Source organism: Halictus rubicundus, chromosome 4, assembly GCF_050948215.1.
Source record: "Halictus rubicundus isolate RS-2024b chromosome 4, iyHalRubi1_principal, whole genome shotgun sequence".
In the NCBI taxonomy this organism is placed as follows: Eukaryota; Metazoa; Arthropoda; class Insecta; order Hymenoptera; family Halictidae; genus Halictus; species Halictus rubicundus.
In genome coordinates, this window is record NC_135152.1 from 12,412,842 (window position 1) to 12,438,077 (window position 25,236).

The window sequence follows — 25,236 nt, forward strand, 5'->3', positions numbered from 1 at the left end:
GTCGCAGGTCCCATAGATCAAATGTCGTGGAACGTCCCTCGCGAGCGGAGTCAATCAATCTGGCCGGCGGATTCGACAGTCGAATCCCATTTAATAGCTGGAGGCTCGTCAAAGTGATCCACGCGTGGATCCACGGCCGATCTCTCGGACCCCGATCCATCCGATCGGGAGAGAGCTGCGACGGCAATTGCAATCCCGCCGAAGTCATCTGCCCCAATGGCACGAGCCGCGGAACGAAGTAAGCCACTGGCTGATTCCAATTACGAATCGCCATTAGTTTTCAACCCATGCCCGAAAATCGGGTCAGAGATGCTGCGGCGTTTGTTCTTCGTCCTGTACCACTCTGTCTCTGCCTCGCTCTCTCGCTCTCTCTAGATCCCCCTCTACGCGGCCGCTAATCGATCCCTGGCTGCCGCCTACCTTGATTTATGTTGCACGCTAATTACGCTCATTTACATGAGGATAGATCAAGCTCCGGCCAATTAGTGTCCCCCCGGGGTACCGATCGACGGGCCACGATCCGCCGCGATAATCCCGAGGATCGCGTCTTCGCAGATCCTTCGAGATTCTGATTAGCTGATCGCTCCACCGGCGTTTATGCGAATAATGGAGACCGTTTGGACCGGTCTCATGTTCTCCGCGAGGTAGAATACTTATTGTTATTGTGTATTTTACCGGTACTTTGCGTGGTATTGTCCTCGAGATTGAATTGTTGATTGCACATGCGGTAATACGCTGTCGGACCATTTTGATCCGTCATACGTTCGATACAATGACAAGTAATTTCCCATTATTCTTCGAACATTGAATTTGAGAGCATTTCTTTGGCTGATTGGAAAATTCATCGCTGCTAAGGTAAATTAGAAATAAAATTAATTTTTGGTAACATGAGTGCTTTCTTGTGTTGCAAAAATTTACACGTATCATTTATCCCGTTAATAACGCTCGGTTCAGTCGAAGAATAACAAAATTAAGCCAAAGAATAAAATTCGCAATGCCTACATTTTTCTTACAGAGCCTAACATTTTGAACGGAGATTCCAATAGATTCCAAGTTAGTTAGAGTACATCATCCCCTAAGTATACACCAAGTTTTATGAAAAACTTGTAAGTATTTCTTCAGATTTTCTTGCGAGAGCGCCAAAGTCGCATTCGCGTGACAGCGGCCGCTAACGAATAGGGTTAAACGAAGTCACGGGAACGTGACAACGGCCTCCAGAGCATGGACAGCAAACATCGGCAAATTCCAGGTTGAAATCGCGGGAATCGTCCCATTATCACCGGGCTTCCCGGGGTGGTGGAGGGGGGTCAAAGCTCGATTTAACGCGGCCGGGCATTGTATATCGGAGGAAGCGTCGGCAAACGGGTTAACCGTTGATTATTAGCCGCGGTTGATTACGGGAGCGTAGCCCGGGGCATGCGTCGGCCCCTTTTGCGCTCCCATTGTGTCCCGTGTCCCGATGGAAAAGCCACTCACTCTCTCGACGCGACGATTTTCACGCGGGACCCGTGCAAAAGCGAGGAGAGACGAGGCTCGAGCGATCCGCGGTTTTCGCGCTGGCCTGTACGCGTTTGACAGCGATTATCCTTTATCGTCGCCGGTGCTTGCTGTACATACCGTACCAACTAGATTCGCTTTTATGACGTCATAATGAACCGACAATCAGCAGCATTGTCGACATAATTCCCGTGGCGTTGTCTCACTCGACGGGCTCCATTGTCCGCGTTCGACTGCTTTCGGCTTTTCGTGTCTTTCGCTGCCCGCAGCTCGGCTTTAGTCTCCTAAGTGTGTCGCATGATTTCCAAACTGTATCTTCATCGAAATTTGTATGTATTTTAGAAAAATTGTACTGCGTGCTGCAGCTCTTTTTTAAGGAATTTTTATTTGGCTTTTTCCACTCGTCTTTGTAATACAATATTCTAAAGCTTCTCAAGCGTAATAAAATATGTAATAAAAACTTTAACTTGAAATGGTAATCATGTTTTTCGTACGTTGAGTGCATTCGACGTAACTAAACAGAGAGTTTTATGCATTGACGACGAATATGAGCAGGTCAAGTGCAAAACCATCATTTTATACCAACTGAATCAAAATTATCAAGAGAAGAAATAAATGTCTACGTAGCTCCTGTATCTTGGAAATAACGTGGACAATTTTGTTTTGTTTAAAAAATCTAGTCGTAATACCAAAGCTTGCTATTTCTTTATGACAACTTAAAATCCACTTGTCTACCAAGTAATTTTTATAAGACACACTTCTATTGTCATTTTTCAAGATTGTTTCTACAAGTTTGAGTTAGATTAGAAGCAGCTAACGAACCGATAAATTGCAAATGAAGTGTCACGTTCATTTAGTCACAGTAAATGCAAGAGAATGATTGTACTGATTATGAATAAGCGTATGAGTGACGTACGTGTACGAGTATGTATATGAGTACGAATGATGTATGCGTAAGTGTATGTGTAAGAGTATGAATGTGTAAAGAATTGATTCTAACTTTATAGTAAAGGGTAAAAAAGGAAAATTGAGAAGACGTCTTATTAACAAGCAATGAGAGATTGTAAAAGTTCTATGTTGGAGGATCCGGATCGACGAGATTCTTATTCGTGTCGATTCAAAGGCCAGGTAAGGTAGTTTAACTTTGAAACACCCTGTACAACTGGCGATGTTCCTTCGGCCGTGACAAAAGAACAGCTGCCATGGGCGAAGGATCCTCCGACCGCGGGAAACACGGTCCTCCGATAGGACACTTTGGAATGTTGACTGGTGAACGGTGACTTTTCGAGTTATCTTCGAATCTACTTGCTAATTTTTCTGTCGCTTCCAAAAGACACCGGCAGCGAATGCAAACGCGCACACGATTGTGTCGTAAGAGACTGTTGCAAGAAGATTGACTACACTCTTTGTTCATCCTTTGTCTTAATAAAATCAACGAAGCTTCAGCATTTTCTTAAAAACTTCTACTTTCAGAATAAAGCCCTTCTGGACCAAATTTGATCATAAACAAATCGCAATCCTAAATATTCATTACTAGGCTGCGGAGAAAAAATCACCCCGCTCTTCACAGTTTCTCCGCCAAACCGTATCCAGATTTCAATCGAAATTATACTGTTCTGACTAAAACCAACCCCTTCGCGAACAGAGCTTAACCCTTAGCACTCGAATGGTGACTGTGAGGCACCACTAAAAATTGCTGTATCATTATTAAAAATATTTTTTACATTATTGAATTTGTTTGTATTTAATAAACTACTAAACATTTCGGTATTGTATGAGTAAATTGCATCATTTTATAGAAGGGCAATATTCTAGGTGGGAAGAAATGTTTCGTTTTGGAATTAAAATAGCTTCGAGTGCGAAGGGTTAATATACTTCCATTAAAACTACCCTTCAGAGAGCTACCTGTCTCGCAAGGAAAAATACTGTTTTTAACAAAGTTTGATGTATGAGCATTTTTTAACTTCTTCTCTCGGAAGGGTTTCAAAGGGTTACCACCGTTTGTGGGTCTCATAACGTCGGTAGAACTATACCGCGAGAAGCGTCTCGTCTCGGGGCATAAATCAACGAATCCCGAATCATCCATATCTCTCGGCGATCCCGGGGCTGCCTTTGTTCCATCGATTTCGAGTTCGCGAATCGCGATCTCGGATCGGCGCGGCACGAGCATAAAACGTCGACGGGTAAACCAGTTTCGTTTCGACGCGAACCGTTTCGGCGGGCCGCGGGACAATCGAATATTTATGCGTGCGAGTTTCTCGAGACCGATCGGCAAAGACGGACAAACGGACAGTCGATGGCGAGCAGACGAATGGACGATCGAACGAATAAGTGGCCGAACACAGAACGGGAAAGAGAGAAATGTGGCCAGTGAAAGAGAGCAAAACGGAGTGAAACGGAGTCGAAGAGAGTGAAATAGAGAGAAAGAGAGAAAGAGAAAGAGAGAGTGTGTCCCAGGGGCTGGCGATGTAACGAGATTCGCAGCGGGCTCCCCGCGGGGGGGATGGCAGAATCGTAGAAAAGGGATGAAATGATGCGCCACTAATTCTGTTATGGACGTGATCGGCCCTCCCCGTTCGTCACACATTCGGGCGCAACGGTGCACGTGCACCGAACAGAAAATGCATTTCGCCCGAGCGTATACGGGGTGAGCCTGAACACCGTCCCTTTGCAATTGTGCGAAGATAGACCGGCCCTAGATTCGCAGATAAACAAATGCATCGGTAATGAGCGCCGCTACAGCCCGTTTCTAAAGAAAATTTATTCGGTAAACTTGCGTACAGCGAAGGGGAAAAGGCCGCCCCCTAAGCCCAGTACATTCAACTTTCTTTCATGATTTTACACCGAACGTGAAATTTATTTCATGATTAAACGTCTATCCATCCAGTACTAAATGTGACGGTGTATGCACTTCTGCACTATGTATGTATTTAATGTTGGATGAAGACATTTATTGAAAAAATGATTTTGAATTTATTGAATCCTTGTAAAAGCATCTTTATAGTTTCCACACTTAAATGAAGGAGGGAAACGATTTTAAAAAGTGATTTAGTACACGAGCTTGGATATTGTTGATTGGTATGAGACTCTTCAAGCAGTCTGTTTTTAATGTATCAGCTAGAGAATTTGTTTATAGGGGTTGTCTAAGGGGATGTGAAAAATCATCCCCTAATTTCAATACAAGACATATTTATTCCATGCTTTAGATGGAGTTCGAAGGAATTTACAAGGTCTAAAGAATTAAATAACTAATATAGTTGGTTCTAAATGTGGTGAGCATGAAATTAAATTTTAGTCGGCAGGGATGAGTCTAAAATCGTCCCTTAAAATGTACAAAACAGTAAATAATTGCTGAACCATCGAATATTACGCATTTATTTCGCATAGATGCAGTACCTTCAACACATTGACTGCCAAAAAACAATTATTCGTCTAATAAATTAAATACACCGTTACAACGTGTGAAGAGTGACTCGTCAGCGATTGTTTTACTAAATAAATTGCTGCGACTGTATCCGATTTTTTCGGTCGCCGAGTATACAATGAACGTGCCAATAAAACATAGAAACGTTTCTTCGATTTCTTCGTGATATCAGTGGACGAAAATTTCCTTCTGCACGGAAGGCTCGTGGCTGTGCTTTCGTGCGACAGAAAACGGATCGCGTCGGTTCGGAAAATTGATATCACGGTCACGGTCGGTCCGTGAACTCACAACTTCGGACCCACCCTGTACATACCTGTGTACATCGGTCCGTGTTTGTGTGCCGAGACGGTTCATCACGTATGTATATAGGACAGAGGCGGCAGCTGTCAGACAGCTGTAAGGGGCTTTTTACCTGCTCCATCCAGCGTGTGCGCGAGCCCGGTAGCCGGAGTGCATCGGCAGAAAGAAAGAGAGAAAGAAAGGAGGGAAGAGGAGCAAAAAGAAGGAAAAAGAGAAATGTGGAGAGAGTCAGAGAGAGAGAGAGAGAGCGAGATAGAAATACGAATCTAAAGTAGCCGAACGAACGCGCCGAACGGCCGCCGGGAGTCGTGCGTAAAAGTTGGTCGGCGACTAGGAAACGTCGACAGCACGTGCAACCCGTCGCTGGCCATCACCGACAACCAAAGGGGTGGAAACGGAAAATAATAAGCGCGCCCTTTCGACGACCACCGAGAGCTTGCCCTTTTCGAGTCGATCGTTATTGATCCAGATGGATTCGCGGCCCGGATATTGCCCGACCCGAACCCTCCACCCGTTAACGACTCCGCGAATGTTTATATCAACCCTTTCAACAAAGAAACCTCGAATTTTCTGGCGCACCCTTTCCCAAACCCTATAATCACGTTTTTAACGCGTACGACGATTTTCTTTTTCTTTTCTAGAATTTTCTACTCTGCCTCGGCGTGTTTAACCCTCGTTCGAAAATGGTAAAACGAAATTCTTATCGACAAATAGCAGAATTCTTGTAGATTTTTACAATCGCTCAACACAGAGAATTACATCGCAGGGATACAAAAAATTGTACAGTCCACAATAATTGTCACGTCTAAAATAAGCTGGGCTAAAACCTAGAAGAAACCTAAGCTGTGCAGTCTAGACTCGTTTGAAAATATTTTAATCGCACGAATTCGTAACATCAAATAAGAAAAGCAATTTAAGAACAATGATGTAAAGGTAGTCCCGTATGACGTGCCTAATTCTCACAATTGCAGACAAATGAACGAATTATTCAAATAATAAATGGGCGGTACGCGTTTTTCTTTATCTCCGGTGATTTAAGATCTCGACAAACGATCTAATTTTCTCAAGAGCAGGTTTTTCGACACTTCAAAAAATCCTCGTTGGCAAAAGGTTGGTGTAGCACTTTCCGGTTGAGCGATCCGTTTCTTTTGTCTAAAAGCACATGTGTTTTGCGAGCGGAATCTCCGTTCTTTGCCGCGGTCTCTGAAGGTAAATGACTCGGTGGCTCGAAAAGACATTAAACTCGCATAATTACAATAATTTATATGGATGACGAATCCGTTTCAGAGGTCGGTCGCTTTGTCACGGTGTCTACGGCGGCCGCCGAGAATGAAGCGGCGTGTAAAACACGTGAATAATAACCGAAAGAACACGCGTATAGATACGCGTGACAGTTCCGCGGCTCTCTTGCGAGATACGCATCGGGAACGTAGCCAACGGAAAACATCGTGACAAACAAGTTAGACGTCCGTCAGGCCCTCATGCGTGAACTATAAATCCCAGCCATTGTTCCGACAATACTTTATCCTGGAAACGCTGTACGAAAAAAACAGTCTCCTGCACGAGGCGATCGAACAGGAGACCGAAGGTAAACGCGCGTATTTTGAAAAACCAGGAACCAAGAAGTTGATCCGAGAGGGGCCGAACTTTTCTTTCCGAAATGAAGCACGATAAATCAGGAAGCGGGAACGTTAGGGAGGAAGCAAACCCTTCCGAATCGGGAGATGCAAAAAGAATTGAAATAAATTGCCTCCGATCTCGATCGGAAAGAGATTTGCAAGGGAGAGCGAAAATGCTCTCGGGGAAAGATTAATTCTCAACGACGTTTACTGTCACGGTGCTCATCAATGGGTGACATCACTTTTTCCACTAGGTTCAGATGTTCGTTTTCGCTGTACTGTATCGACGAAAATTAATTGTTACTAGGACTGAACGACGCCGAGTTCTTGCCACCCTCGTTACGACTAACAGATGAAACGTTAAAAAGCTTAACAGATAGGGCAATTCCATGTGTATACCGATCACCTATGGTCACCAGGCCCTCTGAACTTCAGTGTCGAAAGGCTCGAGGACTGGGAAACCAGGAGGACCACGAAGTGAAACATGAAAAAGGTTAACAGGTAGGACGATTCAGGGCGTGCTAGAGGATTTCGATGGAACTGGACCACGAAATTCCCAGGCCCTGGCAGAATTCCTCGTGTGTCGCCTAAACTCGTTAGGGTCGCGACGTGTCCCAAGGGTCGTCGGTTTTTAGGTTCGAGTTCACGAGGAATTTGGTCGAACGGGGTGTCTTGAGTTTCCCTTTCACGGGATTGACGCGCGAACTCAAGGTCTCGCCTTGGCTTCAGGGTCGGTGCCACGGCCTAACGGTGGAGCAGAGAGAAAGAGAGAACCGACAGTAGGAAGAGAGAGAGAGAGAGAGAGAGAGAGGGCTCGCGAGCCGGAGAGAGGCTCTCCCGCGCTCTCTCGCGCGCCCGTATCGATCCGAACGGCTGCCGGATGTAGTATCTTCGACGCAAACGCAAAACCGAGCGAAAAGGTGAATGCAAACGCGAAATTAGACACGCGGCCCCGATGGAGGCCGGCGCGGCGCCCCGCGTCGAAAAATTGTGAAAACGCTGGGCTGGTTAATTGGACGCCCCGGTAATCGACGGCAGGGCCGAATTGAAAGGGAAATGGAAAGTAACGGGAACAATTGTTGCGCGTTCACGATGAATTTTCGACGACTGTTTTACAATTTTGCGTCTCCTTTATCCTCTGTCTCTGTTGCGCGCGCCCTCCACCAAAGGGTGGTTTTCACCCTTTGCGCTCCGACGCGGTGTCTGCTCTTCTGAGAACGAGCTCCGGCAACGGGATCGATTCTTATCTACTTGCCATTTATTTTCTTATTTGTTTATTATATCGTCCTGCCTCTTCGACGAGGATTCCACTCTACAATTTTATGTAATCTATACGTTTTCTCTACCATCGCAACGCAATAAACGCAGAAGCGATTGCCGAATTACAAAAGACATCCAACAAAGTCGAAGTGCTTGTTCGATGAAAGTTTAGAAGATCGAGGACAGTCTTAAAAATAGAAAGATATTCGATTCAACGATTGACCTTCAGGTGGCGAGGAAGTCGGAGTCACTGACGCCTGCCGTACGCACAATGACGCCATTGTTTACGCAGAATATAAAAAAAAACTTTGCTCTTCATACGATGTTCATTATTCGACGCGAGTTAATACAATCTAGAGTAAAGGGTCAAGAAATGTACATTCAACCATACTCGGATGCACCATCTTAATTAACCTCGTGCACTTCTAGCTAGAAATAGCTGGAAACCGTCGATTTTAAAACGATGCTGGAATTGCAACTTTATAAATAGTAAATAACGGACGTCCTGCAGCCAGAAAATTATTACAAATCACAAACATGAAGCTGTTAAACAGTTCGACCCCTAAAATCCATCCCTTTTGAAATACTACCAATTCCTTCTAACTACTGTAGAACGTACGATTTCTTTCTGTTCGCGTGCAACGATGCACGTTCGAAAACATTATACATGAGGCACAGTTTGTTAATTTCAATCGCAAAGCAAACAGAGAAGAAGCATTATCCGGATAAAAATAGTTGAAGCACTGTCCCAGGATCTTGTAGCAACTATTTCCGAGAAGCACGTGAGTATAAATCAATCACTCTCGCTTCTAGTACAAAAAAATGCAACATTATAAATAAAATATACACAGTTCCTCGATTCGAAGTACATACATAGCAAAAACGAGTGAAGTATTATCCTAGGACCTTGCATGCAACAATTTCAAAGATGCATATGCAGGTGAATCAATCAATCTCGCTTCAAGGACCTCGGCTCAACTTCCGGCAACTTCTCGAACAACAAATCTCTGAATAAGCTAAAAATTGTTAATTCTCAACAATTTCCTCAGGTGCGTGGCACGCCGTGAGCCCACCCCTCCACAGTCCAGGTAAGCCCCAAGCGAGAACCAACCGGTGTTATCGGTGTTCATTTACAAAATTTCCAGAAAACACGCGACGCGCCGAGCGTCGACCGTGGGAGCGTGTAAGCACGCATATAATGCGTGCGCAAGGTCGCACGCTGCACACGCCGTCATCGCGCGTGTGCGAACGCGTGCGAACGTGTGCGAACGTATCCGAACGTGGACGCACACAGATGCACCGTCGCGGACGGCATGAGTCACGCTCGCATCGCCGCCGTTTGCGTTTGAAATGCGCGCGCGGCCACGCGCGTACGTGTGCGTGCACGCACGCTGAAAGCCGGGGCCCGGAGGAGACGCGTGCCTGACGCATTAGAGCTGCACGGCTCAAAATCGATATGGCGAATCTAGCCGGATTATATCCTTCACGGGGCTTCGCGCAATGCTCGTAATCCCAAGTAAACCGCGGCCAAGAGTTTAGCTCTCGAGATGATACCGAGCGTGATAGCTCGCCGGAAATAGCCAGAGAAAGATCGCCGCGAGCAACAGCCTGCTTTTCCTATTGCACCGTGCGTAAATTATGCTTTGTTATCAATGCCGCGCGAATGGTCTGCGCTTCGCACAAACATCATCGATTCCGTTCATATGGAAACTATCAGCGAATTTAGTTCCATGGACTCAACTATTGCAGTGACAAGACGTCCGTATATATTTTCATTCAAAGCACCGAAGAAAAGTCCCCAACAAATGATTCAACAATTGTAGAAGAGAAGGATCAGTATATATTTTCATTTTTCCTAGGAGTGGACACCTTGATGTAGCACTTAGCTTCCTGAAGAAAAGGCCCCAACAAATGATTCACCAATTGTAGAACAGAAATATCAGTATATATTTTCATTTTTCATAGGAGTGGGGGACCTTGATGTAGCATCTAGCTTCCTGAAGTAAAGTCCCCAACAAATGATTCAACAATTGTAAAACATAAAGAGCTGTATATATTTTCATTTTTCTTAGAACCGAAGATCTCGATGTAGCATTTAGCTTACTGAAGAAAAGTCCCCAACGACTAATTCACCAATTTTAGAACAGAAAGATCAGTATATATTCTTATTTTTTCTAGCAGTGGAGACCTTGATGTAGCATTTAGCTTCCTGAAGAAAAGTCCCCAACAAATGATTCAACAATTGTAGAAGAGAAGGATCAGTATATATTTTCATTTTTCCTAGGAGTGGACACCTTGATGTAGCACTTAGCTTACTGAAGAAAAGCCCCCAACGACTGATTCACCAACTTTAGAACAGAAAGATCAGTATATATTCTCATTTTTTCTAGCAGTGGAGACCTTGATGTAGCATTTAGCTTCCTGAAGAAAAGTCCCCAACAAATGATACAACAATCGTAGAATAGAAAGATCAGTATATATTCTCATTTTTCCTAGGAGTGGGGGGCCTTGATGTAGCATTTAGCTTCCTGAAGTAAAGTCCCCAACAAATGATGCAACAATTGAAAAACATAACGAGCTGTATATATTTTAATTTTTCCTAGCACTGAAGATCTCGATGTAGCATTTAGCTTCCTGAAGAAAAGTCCCCAACAAATGATTCACCAATTTTAGAACAGAAAGATCAGTATATATTCTCATTTTTTCTAGCAGTGGAGACCTTGATGTAGCATTTAGCTTCCTGAAGAAAAGTCCCCAACAAATGACTCAACAATCGTAGAATAGAAAGATCAGTATATATTCTCATTTTTCCTAGGAGTGGGGGGCCTTGATGTAGCATTTAGCTTCCTGAAGTAAAGTCCCCAACAAATGATTCAACAATTGTAAAACATAAAGAGCTGTATATATTTTAATTTTTCCTAGCACTGAAGATCTCGATGTAGCATGTAGCTTCCTGAAGAAAAGGCCCCAACAAATGATTCACCAATTGTAGAACAGAAATATCAGTATATATTTTCATTTTTCCTAGGAGTGGGGACCTTGATGTAGCATTTAGCTTCCTGAAGAAAAGTCCCCAACAAATGACTCAACAATCGTAGAACAGAAAGATCAGTACATATTTTCATTTTGTTCCCAGCACTTGGCCCTGATTTAGCTCCCTGAGGAAAATATTGGCAATATTTTGAAACCGGTCGATTCGCTACAAAAAATCTGTGGATCCCAAAGTCCCTGTCCGCAGAATCGCCAATAAGAGAACAGGTAGCGAACGGAAAGCGAGACGGTGAAAGCAGAGCGACCCGATAAGGGATCGTAATAGGTCGATGTCGCAGCTCTATCTACCTGTCAACAGTTCCGGAAAAAAAGGGCCGGTAGAAGAGATGCTCCCTCGGTCTACTATTTGATCGATTGCCATCGCCTGGACGTCCTGTGTGCAGAGCAGTGACAGCGTAAAACTCCGGCAACGTTGGAGTACTTTACATTTTTCAGCTGTAATTGCACGCCGCATTGGACCGCCCCACCTTGTCATTAGGCGCACGTGAACGGGTGCACGTGCACGTTATATCGCTGGCGTGTCCTGTTCGCGACAATGGTTCCGACCTCGCAAACTATCGGCTCCTTCTCCCTTCGTACGATTCTTGGAAGCGAACCTGGTCACTCGGGGAGAGAGCACGTCGAACGAATAATTCGTGCCCCTCGTGGTCAGTTAACCGGTGCTTGCGCCGGTAAGAATTATTCGAACGGTCTGACAATTCTGCGAGACTCGTAAGAGACTTTGGGCGAACGATTCTTGGCGTTCTTGATCGACCACGTGCGAACACTAAATGACTGCTGGACGATTCTTGCTGTTGACGATTGTTATTGATCGAATTTTTGTTATGTACGTAATTGGAGAATAATATCATCACTTTCACGGTAATCAGTAGACAACGGATCTTTATGCATTTATGGCGTCTGAAATTTTAAAAAAATGCTATAATATAAAATCCCACATCTCTACAAAGGTCACCACCACTGAACATTAGATTTTATTTGTTTCGGCTTTCCTAAAATTTGTCTACAAAAATTGAAAATTGCATAAACATCCGCAGTCTAGTAGTCAGGTTGCAAGTGTCGTCGTCTAAATGCAAGTTAAAAATGAAGTCACTGTATAATGCACAGGTTGGTTCAACGTCACGAAGGAGATACAGGAAAACAAAATACGTTTGCCACTTTGTAGCTAAAAATGAAATTAGACTAAAGCTATTATTAGCCAAAGTGATTAGTTTGGTCGAAGCTATTTTAATTCCAAGATCAACACAATTCTTTTGACCTAGAACATATTTTTTTTAAGTTTTCGATTTCGTAAATGGTTTTTTGATAATCGAACGAGTTCACAGTCGTCGCTTAAGTTCTCCGTTGGAGAAGTTGTTGTTTGAACGTACATAAGTTTACTGTTACTCTCGGTGAATCGAGAAACGACGTAACTTGATCACAAAGATGGTGTAAACGATTACCAGAAAACAGGACAATGAAAATTGGCTCGACTGTAGGCGAACGATCTCTGTGATTTCACTCGGCGTCACCGATCAGCGACGAGCTAACGCAGCCCAGCCATGAAGGAGCAGAAAGAGAAACCGAAATCCGCGTGGCCGACAAAAAGCGGTGCAATCGGGTGCATCCCGGAAGTCGGATGGCAGAGGACCGTCATCCCGGCGGGACGAAATCGAGCGGGAAACAAAAGGGAAACGGTGAAAGTGCGGGCGCGCGTTGTGGGTGGGGTGGTATGGTTGGGGGATAGTACAGGTGGGTCGACGAGGTGCGAAGGTGGCGCGAGAAGAGCGGGACCGCGGAATGGGGTGGAAAGAACCGCCGCAGGAATAGAAGGAGAGTAGAGAGAAGAGAGAGAGAGAGAGAGAGAGAGAAAGAGAGAAATAGGAGGAGGTGGCGGGGGGTAGGTGTCGGGTTCCTGACGTGGCGTCCGCGTCTAGCGGTGCAAGTGGCGAAGTTCGACGGGTCGATCGAATGCGTGCACAATTTTCCGCGTGCGTTTCGTGTGCGTTGGGAGAGAGCTCCGAGGGAGAGAACGAGAGAAGGAGAGAAAGAGAGATCATCAAAAGAGAGTAAAACAGGGTGGAAGAGAGACGAGGGAGGATCGGGAAGGAGAAAGAGAGATTCGTGGGAGAGGGTGAACTAGGAAAGAGAAAAAAGAGAGAGAAAGAGAGGGAGGAAGAGTGCGCTGACTGTTCCTTTCTCCCTCTCTCTCTCTCTCTCTCTCTCTCTCTCTCTCTCTCTCTCTCTCTGGCGGACGATTGTAGTCGCGCTCTCGCGCGCGCACGCACCATCGTTCGATGGTGTGGCTGTCGGTGTGTTACGGGGAGGCTGTGACTCATCCTGCGGGAGAGGGAGAAAGAGAAGGAGAAATACGGGGGTGGGGGAAGAGAGAGAACGGGAGAGCGAGGGAGAGTGAGAGAGGCAGGAGAGGATGGGGGAGAGAGCGAGTCCTGTTCCCGTGGCAGGAAGCAGCGAGTGGGGGCGGGGATCGATATATCGACTCGAGAAATGTTCCTGCCGCTAGCAGGACTGCGTAGATTCAAGGTCCTCTTTTTCTCTGCCCCTCTCTCTTTCGCCCTTCTCTCGCCCTCGCTTTCGCTCGGTCCGCCACGTCGCGCCACGCCGCGCCACGCCGCGCCACGTCGCTCGTAGTCTCTTTCTATAGCCGGGGAACAAATGCGCGCAAAACTGTAAATTCCGTCCGCTTCCAGCTCACCGTTCCTCTCTCGACCCTGGAATCTCGACGATCCCGAGACATCTATGTTCTTCGTTTTATCTTTTTTTCTTTTTTTTTCCAGGTTCCTCGTTGCCCTCGTCCTCCTTTCTTCCACCGGCTTTCGCAGCCCAGCCGGAAATTTCGTTGTCCAGGGGATGGAGGACGGGGGTGGGACTCGGATCAATTTCGCCCGGTCCGATTACCGCCACGGATACTCGCTGACGGGGTTCTTAATTTTTGCGATACCGGGAACGGCATCGTGGACGACGCGAATTTTTCAAATATAATGATCGACGGACGATCCTTTTTTCCATTCACTTCCCTTGTTCCTCCCATTGTACTCAAAAATATGTACGAAAAAGATTGCCGAACAAAAGTCTGACCGAACCCAAACATTATGATAATCACCATAAACACGTTTGACCTCTCCGTTCCAAGGACGAAAGTAGCACAAGCAACCGCCTCATAGCAACCGTCGTGATAGCATTGTTGCTATCACAACAATTCTTTGTGAACCGTCAATGAACACGGCAGAAGATCGCAGATTGGTTGGATTGGGGCCGGGATTATTTTTTCTTTTTGCTAGGGTTCGCGACAACAACAATTCGGGTCCACGTGACGTCCGCAGGATGTCATCGGTTCGTCGAGCGCACCGCGGCGCGAGATGGCGCGATGACGTCAGAAGGGACACGTTGAGAACATCCGGCAGCGGGTTAGACCGAGCGATGCTCGCACTCTTTTTCTCGCCCTCTCTCTCTCTCCCTCTCTCTCTCTCGCTCTCTCTTTCTCTCTGCCATTTTTTTTTCCTGCCCCCGCAGCCGCCTATCGATTCGCGGTACATCGCGAGAGGCGACGGTTCGTCGAATTGGCGCGCGCGGCGAGTTTTTCGGGGGAAAACCGACGCGAATTGAATCCGCTCCGAACGAGAAACGGCGCGCAATGACTGCGTCCTTTAAAATTGGATTCCTGAATAACATTACGAGACGGAACTTATTGTGCCCGGCAGGGGCTCTCAACCCCTTCACGTTCGACTCGATCTCCGAAGTCTTTTGTTTGATGAGTTATCAATTTTCTAGATCTTCGTTCCGGGCGTTTGACGTTTATCTGGATTGCAGGGGTTGTCAACCTTTTTAGCAGCGACGTGGTAAACCACCCCTCTTGCGATTGATCCGATTGATTTCCCTGGGACCATTTGTCAGAAGGGAGAACAATTTTATTTTAGCAATGTGTATTCCAAATGATCGACTTCGTTCTGTTCTACAGGGGTTCTCAATTCTGTTGTGATCGACTCGGGAAACTCACCCCTACTGGACTTATTGATCCCATCAGATCCTGGGACCTTTCGTCTGCTGGAAAATTGATTTCATGAATCTGTAGTCTAAACGATTTTGTCTTTTCACAGAATTTATTCTGTGTTTCTCAATTTTTTGATGATCGACACAGAAGAACTACCCCTAATAGGCTCTTTTAATATAATCAGATTCTGGGACCTTTCGTCGGCAGAAAAATTAATTTCATGAATCTGTAATCTAAACGATTTTGTCTTCTCACAGAATTTATTCTGTGTTTCTCAATTTTTTGATGATCGACACAGAAGAACTACCCCTATTAGGCTCTTTTAATATAATCAGATTCTGGGGACCTTTTGACTGCAGAAAAATTAATTTCACCGATCCGTAGTGATTAAGTTTATTTTGCGAGGTTTTTTTTTATATTTGTGAATTTCACCCCGGGAACCGTTTATTCTGATAAGACCCTGGAACAATCTTCCAAAGAAGCAATCAGTGTTATCAATTTTTTACCAGATGGTTCCTCACCTCTGTTACTTTTTAATCCCGTGTCGCGCATATTCATATTTTAGAGAACTACTTTCCTTATCTTCAAACAAAATGAAACATCTTCATCTAAGAAGACTGTTGCTTCACAAGTAATCAACCAATTAATTCTTCAGCTCGCGTTCAAGAATATTCTTTTACCCTTGAAACGTCCATTGAACTTCTCTTTATCTTCAGCTTTCACAATTGGCACGAGGAAAAATTTCGATGTTTGTCTATCTAAATATGTCACACATAAATCACTCCAGTGATTCTCAGCTCGAGGTTCCATTTCAACAACGATCCTATCTAAGGATGCGGCCGCTGAACCGAACGAACACGGATCACCTTGAAAGTATTATTGTTTCTCATCGCTGATTTTCTTATAATTTATCAGTGACGCCTAACGTCGCGTAATCGTGCAACGATAGTGGCAATTAAGATTCGTTCCGAGAAGAACACGTAGGAACGATATCGCCGTCGTGACTAATGGTAACCGAGATTTAGTCGAACAAAAGTATCAGGAAGAATAAAAGTCACAAGAGCCGATATGTTTTACGGTAAACGTCTTGCTAAACAAAGTAAAAAGTGAACAATTTTTTTTTTTTTTTGTGGAACGGGGGGCTACGAATTAATCGTCAACGGAAATTGAAAACAGAAGCGAACGTTAGCCAACGTCATACCGAACCGAATGTAGTCAAACAAATCTCCAAGATACCTAAATCAAAGAGAAACCTAAATCAGAGAGACACTTACACTTTCTTAATACAACTTCGCAACTGAATTCAACTTCTCCAATGATTGGACTGCACGGATGTTAAACCACACAGAAGCTACATAAAAATGGATCGTTCCCAAGTCCGACAGAAAACCAGAACCGGAAGAATATCTGGCGTAGGATCATACTGAATCGAACATCATCAAACAGAATCACACCTGGACCCCATCCCAAGGCAAACGCTCGGCAAAACTGGTAACCGCGGTAAAGATCGTAAATATTTCTGCGTGGCGGAACGCGGTTCGATCCACATTTTACGATAACAGATGTTCTTCCGGTGCACAAAGAAGAAGCAGCCGCGGTCACAGTGGCCGAAGAAAGTAGAAAAAGAAGAAGAAGAAGAAGCCGCGGTCTTTCGAAGTAGACGCGTTCTCGAATTCGCGGCGAGTTTGTCCCGCGTCGGCCGGGCGCATAAAGATTATCGGAAAACGCTCCATTTAAATGCGAGCAGATGTACAACCGAGGCGACAGATGCTCCGGGAGGCAATGCGAGAAATGGCGGGTCTGTCGTGTCGCCACGAATTCGTTCTGGTGTCGCACACCGCCCGTTTGTGTCCCTGGGACCCATTCGACTGCTCTTGGAATCGAGAAACGGTCCCCGAGCGTTCTCGATCGATACTCGGTCACACGTTCGCCATAGTCGCGTGTGTTCTGTCCCGTCGCGAGTTTGTGCAAACATCGGCCAACCAGTATATCTGGATTAACGAAAATTAAAGGATGCCCGAGCAAGGTCCACGATGACGTTAACCAGTTTCGCAAACAGAGCCGCAACGGCAGATGGCGAATCAAAGAGAACAGAGACAGAGAGACGACACAGAGGGAGTAGTAGATCTCGTTGCGAGATTTTCCTCGCGAAATGACCCGGCCCTCCGAAATCCGAACCGCCGCGCCATCTGCCTTCGCCCGCTAATTATATTCCGGTAACACGAGATTGATTCCACCGATACCCGCGCGCCACCAAACTGTTAGCTTGTTTTCCGCCGACCCCGGCACGGCCGGACGAGCGGGATTTTCACGAGGAATCCAGCACGTGTTCCCGCGAGGGATGGCGACGAGAGGGTGGAGAGATGAGGAGACCCCGGGGCGGCCATCTTGGGGTGACTTCTTGCGAAGTTTCGGCGGGAGGCTTGGGAGGGCCGTTTTTGGCAGACGCGAAACTTAGAGATGTTCTGTTCAACCCTCGGATAGAGAGTTTTTACAACTGCTTTATTTAACAAGCTTTTTAAATGTGTTCTTTAAGGCACTTCTTCCAGGTTCGTTATTCTGTATGCTGTCTTCGGTCGAGTAGCTAACAATTCAAATTTACGGACCAAGTTGTAGAATGTCTGCAGAAATTGAGGTTGTCGTGCTACCGTCGGAAACGAATTGGGGTTGCTTGGGATGAAACATTTTTTGGCTGTCGCGAAAGTTGGCGGCAGGGACATCTTTTACAAAGCTTCGGTCAGAAGATTTTTTAAATGCATCCTTTAAGGTACTCCTCTTAGGATCGTTGGTCTTCCCGTAGCTTTCGATGGAGCTAGTACCGATTCGAAGTAGTAGGGTGTTTGTGAAGATTAACCTTGCATAAATATGAACGATTTATTATATTTGTAGCCTGCCGAAAGTCAATAATTGTACGATTATGATAAAACGTTTATCAAAGAGTGATTACCAGCTGAAAAATTCTCCTTGAAATGAAATATTGATGAACCGATTTAAAATAAACTATGAATCTACACAAATATCTGCCGCTCATATTAAATCTCCTAAAAAGCCACATTATTAAAACTACAACTGCCCAATAAAAGTGCAACCCCGAATTTACCGAAGAAAACCGTCATGAAAACTGTGTTGCACCCCTTCCTGTCTAAAGGAAGATTTTCCTCTTCGGCCCGAGCGTTTGAAAAATCACTCGACAGGAGTGTTAGTAGCATAAACATGATCACTTAGCGACGTACACAGAACAGCGGTTTCACGGTAACGAGGTGAGGGCTGGTTGGCAAAAACCTCGGCCGATCTCGGTGGCGAAGTCGCGCGGAAGCCTGTAAATCTCGAGATCTCGATCGGCCGAGCCGACGAGGGCTAACGACCACGAAAAGTGGATTTCACACTCGGCTGATGAAGGTCGTCCTCGAATCTGCTCGGTTCCGAGAGAGCGTGCACCAAGGGCGGGATTCCCTTGGCGAAGGTAGAGCTCTGGATGGATCGTTACTCGCGCGATCACGGCCGTCGCGGCGCGTTCTTCGCGCGCCTCTCCTCTCTCCTTCTTCCGTCTTTCTCTTTCTCTCACTCTCTCCCCCTTTTCTCTCTCTCTCTCTCTCTCTCTCTCACTCCTCAGGGAAAATCGAGTTTTCCGCTTTCCCTCCGGGCAAAACCTTTTACCGGACGCGAACGAGAAGGAGAGGCCATAATTCCGACGAAGAAGAAGTACATCCTAGCCCGGTAGGAAAGGCTTCGTCAATTTAGCCGAATTTTACGTCTTAATCGAGTTCACCGTGATTGAAGTTAATTGATCGACTTCTTTCCGCGCTGCGGACGGCGTTTCGTGTGTACCGAGCACGCCGGGAAAAGTTATGCTACTGGGAAAATGGTTGAAAATGATTTTTCTGCAGTTATTGCGGTGATGATCTCCGTGAAATAATTGCCAGACTGCTTTGAGGCGTTCGTGATTAAAATAAATAAATGAAACGCAAAGCTGTAATAAAACCATCGGAAAGAATCTGAAAACACTTCGTTATATTGCCTCGGATTTGTTGAAATGGTTAAGGGAGGAAATACATTTTTATATGTTTTCTTAAGGGAAGAAATACATTTTGATCTGCCCCTTGTTTTCTGTACTTGACGGACAACATTGTTGTACTGTATAAAGACCCACAGTTTATTGGACGAAATATTATACAAGACAGGAAAAATATCAAGGAAAACTAATACGATCTTTTCGCCTCGTTAAAGTCGACAGAAAATCTTTATCGAAGAACAATTCATCTAATCCATTTTATTTATAAACATCACTTTCGAAAATTGATTGAGAAATGATTGTAAATATTGAAACATCAAAGCCATAGTCTTTTAATTTCAACGTGAAATTCGAGAAACTCAAGGGACCCGAATGTGCAGGATTAAAAACGAAATGGCATCGTTTAAATTTGCAGAAAAATAATTGTAGTTCGGTGTTAACAACAGTATGAAATGATTGATTGTCGATATGAGAATGTTATAAGGGAACAACAAGAATAATTGATGTCAAGTGAAGGTGAAGAGAAAATATTTTATGGTGGATAAGAAGAGCGTGAAGAGGGGGTGGCACATTCACGGTCGCGAAACGTTTTACCACCGTAGAGCCAGGAAGTGGGACGAATTTTTCGACTTCCTTGGCTCGATCGATCCCTCGAGTCCCGGCGCGGTCTCTCAATATCCATTATTACGACGAAATGGGCGCACCACCCCTCTGTTGTCGCAAAAAAAAAACCGGGCGAAAGTCGAAAACGCGTTTTAATCGTCCGCTTCGTTTACCCTGCGCCGGGTAAACACAAAATCAAATTTTTCGGAACCCCTGAAAAACTTGTTCCCCCGAATTCGACCGTCTCTTCAGCGTCGCGTTGTTTCCCTAACGACGTGGTAATGAAAAAGCGCGGTAGGCGAGGGACAACGCCCCTTATTGAACTGTACTAGTTCTTCCCAAAAAAAGCACGTTTCCTCAGCGAAAAATATAAAAAAGAACAAAACAATGAAGAGGGACATAACGCCAGTCGAGTAGGTGTAATTATATTGTAAATTCAAATGGATCGACGTTGACATTTACAATACATTTTGCACTGTATTGATTTATCTATAATAAGGAATGCGATGAAGAAACAAAGGTTCAGCTGTGCAGAAAATTAAACTGAACATGAGGGATGAAAGACTATGCACGGCGGATGTACAGAACAATTGCAGTAAAATTGAATTTTGATTGTCCACAATTGCTATACTGGACGTGATACTTAGCCAATGTCTGAAGCTTTTCGTAGACTATAAATGCAAAATGGTCTACAATGGGGTACCGATAGGGACGAGTATCTTGGAGATGAAGATATTTCAGGCTTTCGTCTATTTGAAAAATAAGAAATCTCTGATTTACTGTGTTTTTGGGTTCCTCGTGTGTCCTATCCGTTTACTAATGGTTCGTGAGACTTGCTAGGTGTGGACCCCGCTTAAACTTTCTATCAGCGCCCCGAACAGGCGGACTGGGAATTCCCGGGATCGATTCGCGAAAGGGACTTTCCCCCTTTCAGCTCCTGGCGAAACGAATAATCGGCATCGGACGGGCTTTTCGGTTCCGGTTTCTCGATAAATCGAAACTGTGCGAAGCCCTTCGGGCGTGCATGACGAAAGGAAAGAGGATCCCCGCGACTAGTGTTCGGTTACGCGCAGCACACCGGCAACGAACCGAACCGAACCGAACCGAACCGAACCGAGCCCGACGACAACGTCGCGCTTGTTCCCGCGAGCGAGCGAAAGACCGAGCGAAAAATGAAAGAAGGAAAGAGAGAGAGAGAGAGAGAGAGAGAGAACGAGAGATCGTTCTCTCATTCGTTGCCTCGAATACGGAGAACGATCCGCGAGCTATTCGCGAAACCGATAACCGCACGATGACCGGACACAATTGTCGAGTGGTCAGGGTTATCGTCCATCAGGCCAATCAACTCTGTCGCCTCTTCTCGCTCTCATCTCGCGCCCCGGGAAATAATGACTCGTTAAGAAAGGCTCGAGCCGCTTTTCCACGCCCTTGGCCGGCGAAACCGGCCACGAAAACGACAATGGGAATCCGTACTAGACAGGAAGCTGGTCAAAGGCTCCCCGAGTCGATGCGTTATGGTCCCTTGTTTATTAACAGCTCGAGCATCGCGTCTTACAAAATAATTCAACGAAATCTAGAAATTAACTTTGGTATTGATACATTCAGTGTATAGAGTTTGATTAAGATCTGCCACTTACAATTTTATTTTTATTTTATTGACTCATTTGCTTGGTTGCGATCTGCAATCTTTATTTTAATAAGACAATGACCTTGATTTTATGGAATTTTTTCTACTGCTGGCTCGGTGTCAAAGTGTTATTTAGATCCTCTAGGTTCCAATGTAATTCGGTTTTCACGAGTATGTTCGTAAACGAAATGAAATAATTTTACTAATCTATTTTCTTCAGAATAAAGCAAATCGGCGCATATAAATGAACACTTAGAATTTTGTCTTGTCGTAGCAAAATTTCTGGCTTTCAAAAGAATTTACGAAAGCGGTCAAAGAGCTAAGGGTTAATGGACAGTAAAAGGTGACTTTTAGTATAATCCTCCCTTCAGCGAAGGAACCTTCGAAAACCTAAATTACCGTGAAAACACCCTTCTTATCGAATATTATACTATCAGGTCCAAAGTAAACACTGCAATCCATTGTAAGCGAACATTGAACTATATTAAAACTTTTATTTTCTTGGACTTTGCACATTTTACTGCGTTATAAATATGAACAATGTCTGCTTATCAATGCACGAAGCAAACTTGAATGAAGAAACGGGAAGATTGCAAATTTATTGAAGCTCCGAGATAAAAGTTGTTCAGGAAGTGTCGGCTCTCTTATCCATTTTACTAATAAATGCGCGAGCGGTATAAACGACACAGCGTGTAAAAATAAAAAGGTCAGAATGTCTTCCGATTAATCCATATCATTGCAAAAGTTATTGGACGTCTCTCGGGACAACGAAAATATTTCGTAATTAACATCGTTCTTGCGGTTCGTCTTGCTCAACAATTGTTTACCACCGTAAATTCGTTCCATAATTATTATCCGTAATTGGACGTCAACTCTGATTCGATCTAATTATCAGAACAGGGTTAAATTTAGTTTCGATGCGTGCGGGGGATGAGCACGCGCGTCCTTCCTCGGGAAACGCGTGGTCGATCGGAAAAGGTTTTCTCGGATGATCGATACCGCCACGGAAGAAAAAGTCCATTATCGTGACTCATAATTCGCTTACATATATGTTTGCTGGATAATGTATATAAGGTAGATATATTATATATATATATTTCGACCCGGTAAGCCATGGGCGGAGCACGACAACCAGGATTCATGTTGAATGGGATCGCACGTTGTCCACTCGGATTTAACCGATTCGGTGGTGGTCCCCACCGCGCGAATCATCTCCGCCCATGCTGTGCAGCAATTTCTAGACCCGGTTGCAACGAGTGCTCTCTCTGTGTCACCGGTGTCCCGTGGGTCAAGCGGGATGCTAGATTTTCCCTTTGCCCTTGGCCTTCGTTCCGCCGAACGGGAAACGCTGGACAACGTTTATCATTCGCACCCGATTCTGGGGCAGACTATATAGGACACGCCCTGGATGACCAAAAATGTGCAAAACTGAATTAATTTTCGAGAAATTCGACTGCCAGTGCGATAGCGGGAATCATTTAACCATTTAATATTTTCATTTTTAGGCTACCTCGATCAGGGCACACATCGACAGCAATAAATTAGAACTTTATTTTGGTTTAAAGAAAATTATTGACATAGATATGGACTCCGTTCAAATCCACAACATTTCTTAAAAACTCGTCAGAATGAAATCAAACTGTACCTTGATCAGAAAATTGCATTTACTACAAAGATTGTAATTGTAATTGATTTTTTGTTTGAACTTGAAGAAAATTTTTTTAGTTCATTTCAGTTTCAAATCTTGGTGGGGGTGCGACTCTCCGTTTGGGAGAGTAAAATGAGCACGTCACGTTTGAAGCTAGCAAAGTCGCGTGGATCGTCGTCCGAGTTCATTGACGAACACGCGACGAGTTGTTTTCCAGACAGTGACACCGTCTTCGTTGGTTTCCCTCTCCGGGAATGATCTCGTAATTGTCAGCGAGCACGTGTGAATCGCCCCGACAACGTAATACGTAACACGACGCGCGAGTTCGCGTGGGCGTCCACGAGAGTCTTTCGGTGTCGCCGCGGTGAATACTTTTTCTCACTCATTCACTCTCTCTCTCTTCCTCTCTTCCCTGGTGGAGCGATAACCGGCATATCGCGCTAACCTTGGCATAAAGAGGCGACGATGCAACCAATTAACAGGTCCGCGACGATTCCGCGTGCGAGACAGTGTGTGCGGTATCGATCCGGTTCTCGCGAAGCCCTACAAACAGCCAGCGTTTTGAAGGGTCGATCGGTGTCGAAGGGTGGCAATCGCGATTTCGTTACTTCTGGCTCTGCACGTTCCGAATTATTGCCAATCCTACTCTTTTTACAGAACTTTAACCTTCAAAAATTGTTGGTTCGTCAAAATTTCGAGTAAAGTTTAGTTTCACAATTAATCTCTAACCTGTCGTACATGGGTACATGTTCATTGCACTTCAAATTTGACCAATCTGTCCAATAACTATTTTAACAGGTCCAAAGTAATATATCTCCACTATACAATTCTTTTAATCTTTCCACTGCCTAAAACTGCAGCTACTTAATTTTGTTATGAATGCATAAAATCAGTGTAATTATAAAATTGTTATATGTGTCCATTCTTGGGACACTGTTAACATCAGTTTACAGTTTCTGATCTGATCTGATCTTATATACTAAAGCTTTAGTGTCACTTACTTGTCCGGTTGCTAGCACACGGGTGGGTTTTCAACTTTCCCCTAACTTTGTGAATTTTTCCCGAGATATGTGCGTACTCCAATGAAATTTTTAGCGAATAGATTAATAGTATATACTCTCGGTATCGTGTAGGCAAAAAATTGTTGCAGAATATTCTTTCAATTTTGAGGGGTGACGAAAAATGACCAGAAGGAACTGTCTCAGGAAAAAGCCAAAAGACTATTGGCCAAAACCAATAATATAAGCGTACAATTTATAAGAACATGGACAATTTTCTTGTATCAATTCTGGACGCAAACTGTAGGTTAATGATACCAAACCAGAAAGAGGAACACTTTTGAATAAAATAATGAAGCTTGCAGAGGCTCGTCTCGAAGTTGAGGTTCCCGGTGAAGTAGGGGACCGGGTTCGACGGTTTCGGACGTCGGTGCATGTCCCACGTCGGAATGTTCCCCCTGTCGAGAGCGGGAACCGGGTCAAAACAACGAGAAAGACGATAAAAATTGGGGCATCGCGCGATGGATACCCTCTCGACGGCAGGTGTACGATGAACCCGAGGGTGGCCGCCTGTTTCGCGAGGCAAAGACACCGGGGGCGAGCTTTCCCTCGGGATAAAGAGGGTGTTAAGATCGCAGAAGGGTGCGGGTTGTTGTGACGGCGGGCCTACACACGCCTGGCTTCGACTCGTGCCCGTACATACCCATCTATCATCCGCGTCTCTCTTTCTTCCAGTCGCCTTTTTCTTCCCCCTCTTCAAACCCCCGCTGGCAAGATTTTTACCAGTGAGATCGAGCGAACGATTCGACGGAAGTCGTGATACTGCCGAGATTGTCATTCGCCTCTTCACTAGATTCTCGAGAGAGACTTTATCTCGCTATATGGAGAACCGAACTACTAGATTATGCAAATTAATAGTTATTCTACGGATCCGAAGGGTTTCACCGGGTACACGGTTCCGTAATTAATTTTGGTAGCGCAGGATGATCGCTTTTGGCAGAGTTGTAAAGGGGTTGCGATGTACAGGGCGCTCCAAGTTCCAAGCTGTGACGTTCGCTTGGGCGAATTTTGATTAAATAATTTATTAGGAAATGTTTTAAATTTTTGTAGTTTCACTGGTACTTCAGAGTTTACAATTTTCGTTGGATTTATTTGGAATTCGTTGGAAACATTCAATAAATTTTAAAGGCAAATTGTCAGTATCTA

The 25,236-nt window shown here is 44.9% G+C and overlaps 1 protein-coding gene across 3 annotated transcripts in view; it reads right to left on the reverse strand.

Moving 5' to 3' along the window:
- The window catches only part of Tet (tet methylcytosine dioxygenase-like), a 173,259-nt gene that overhangs the window by 122,238 nt on the left and 25,785 nt on the right, over positions 1-25,236 (reverse strand). The window lies entirely within an intron of this gene.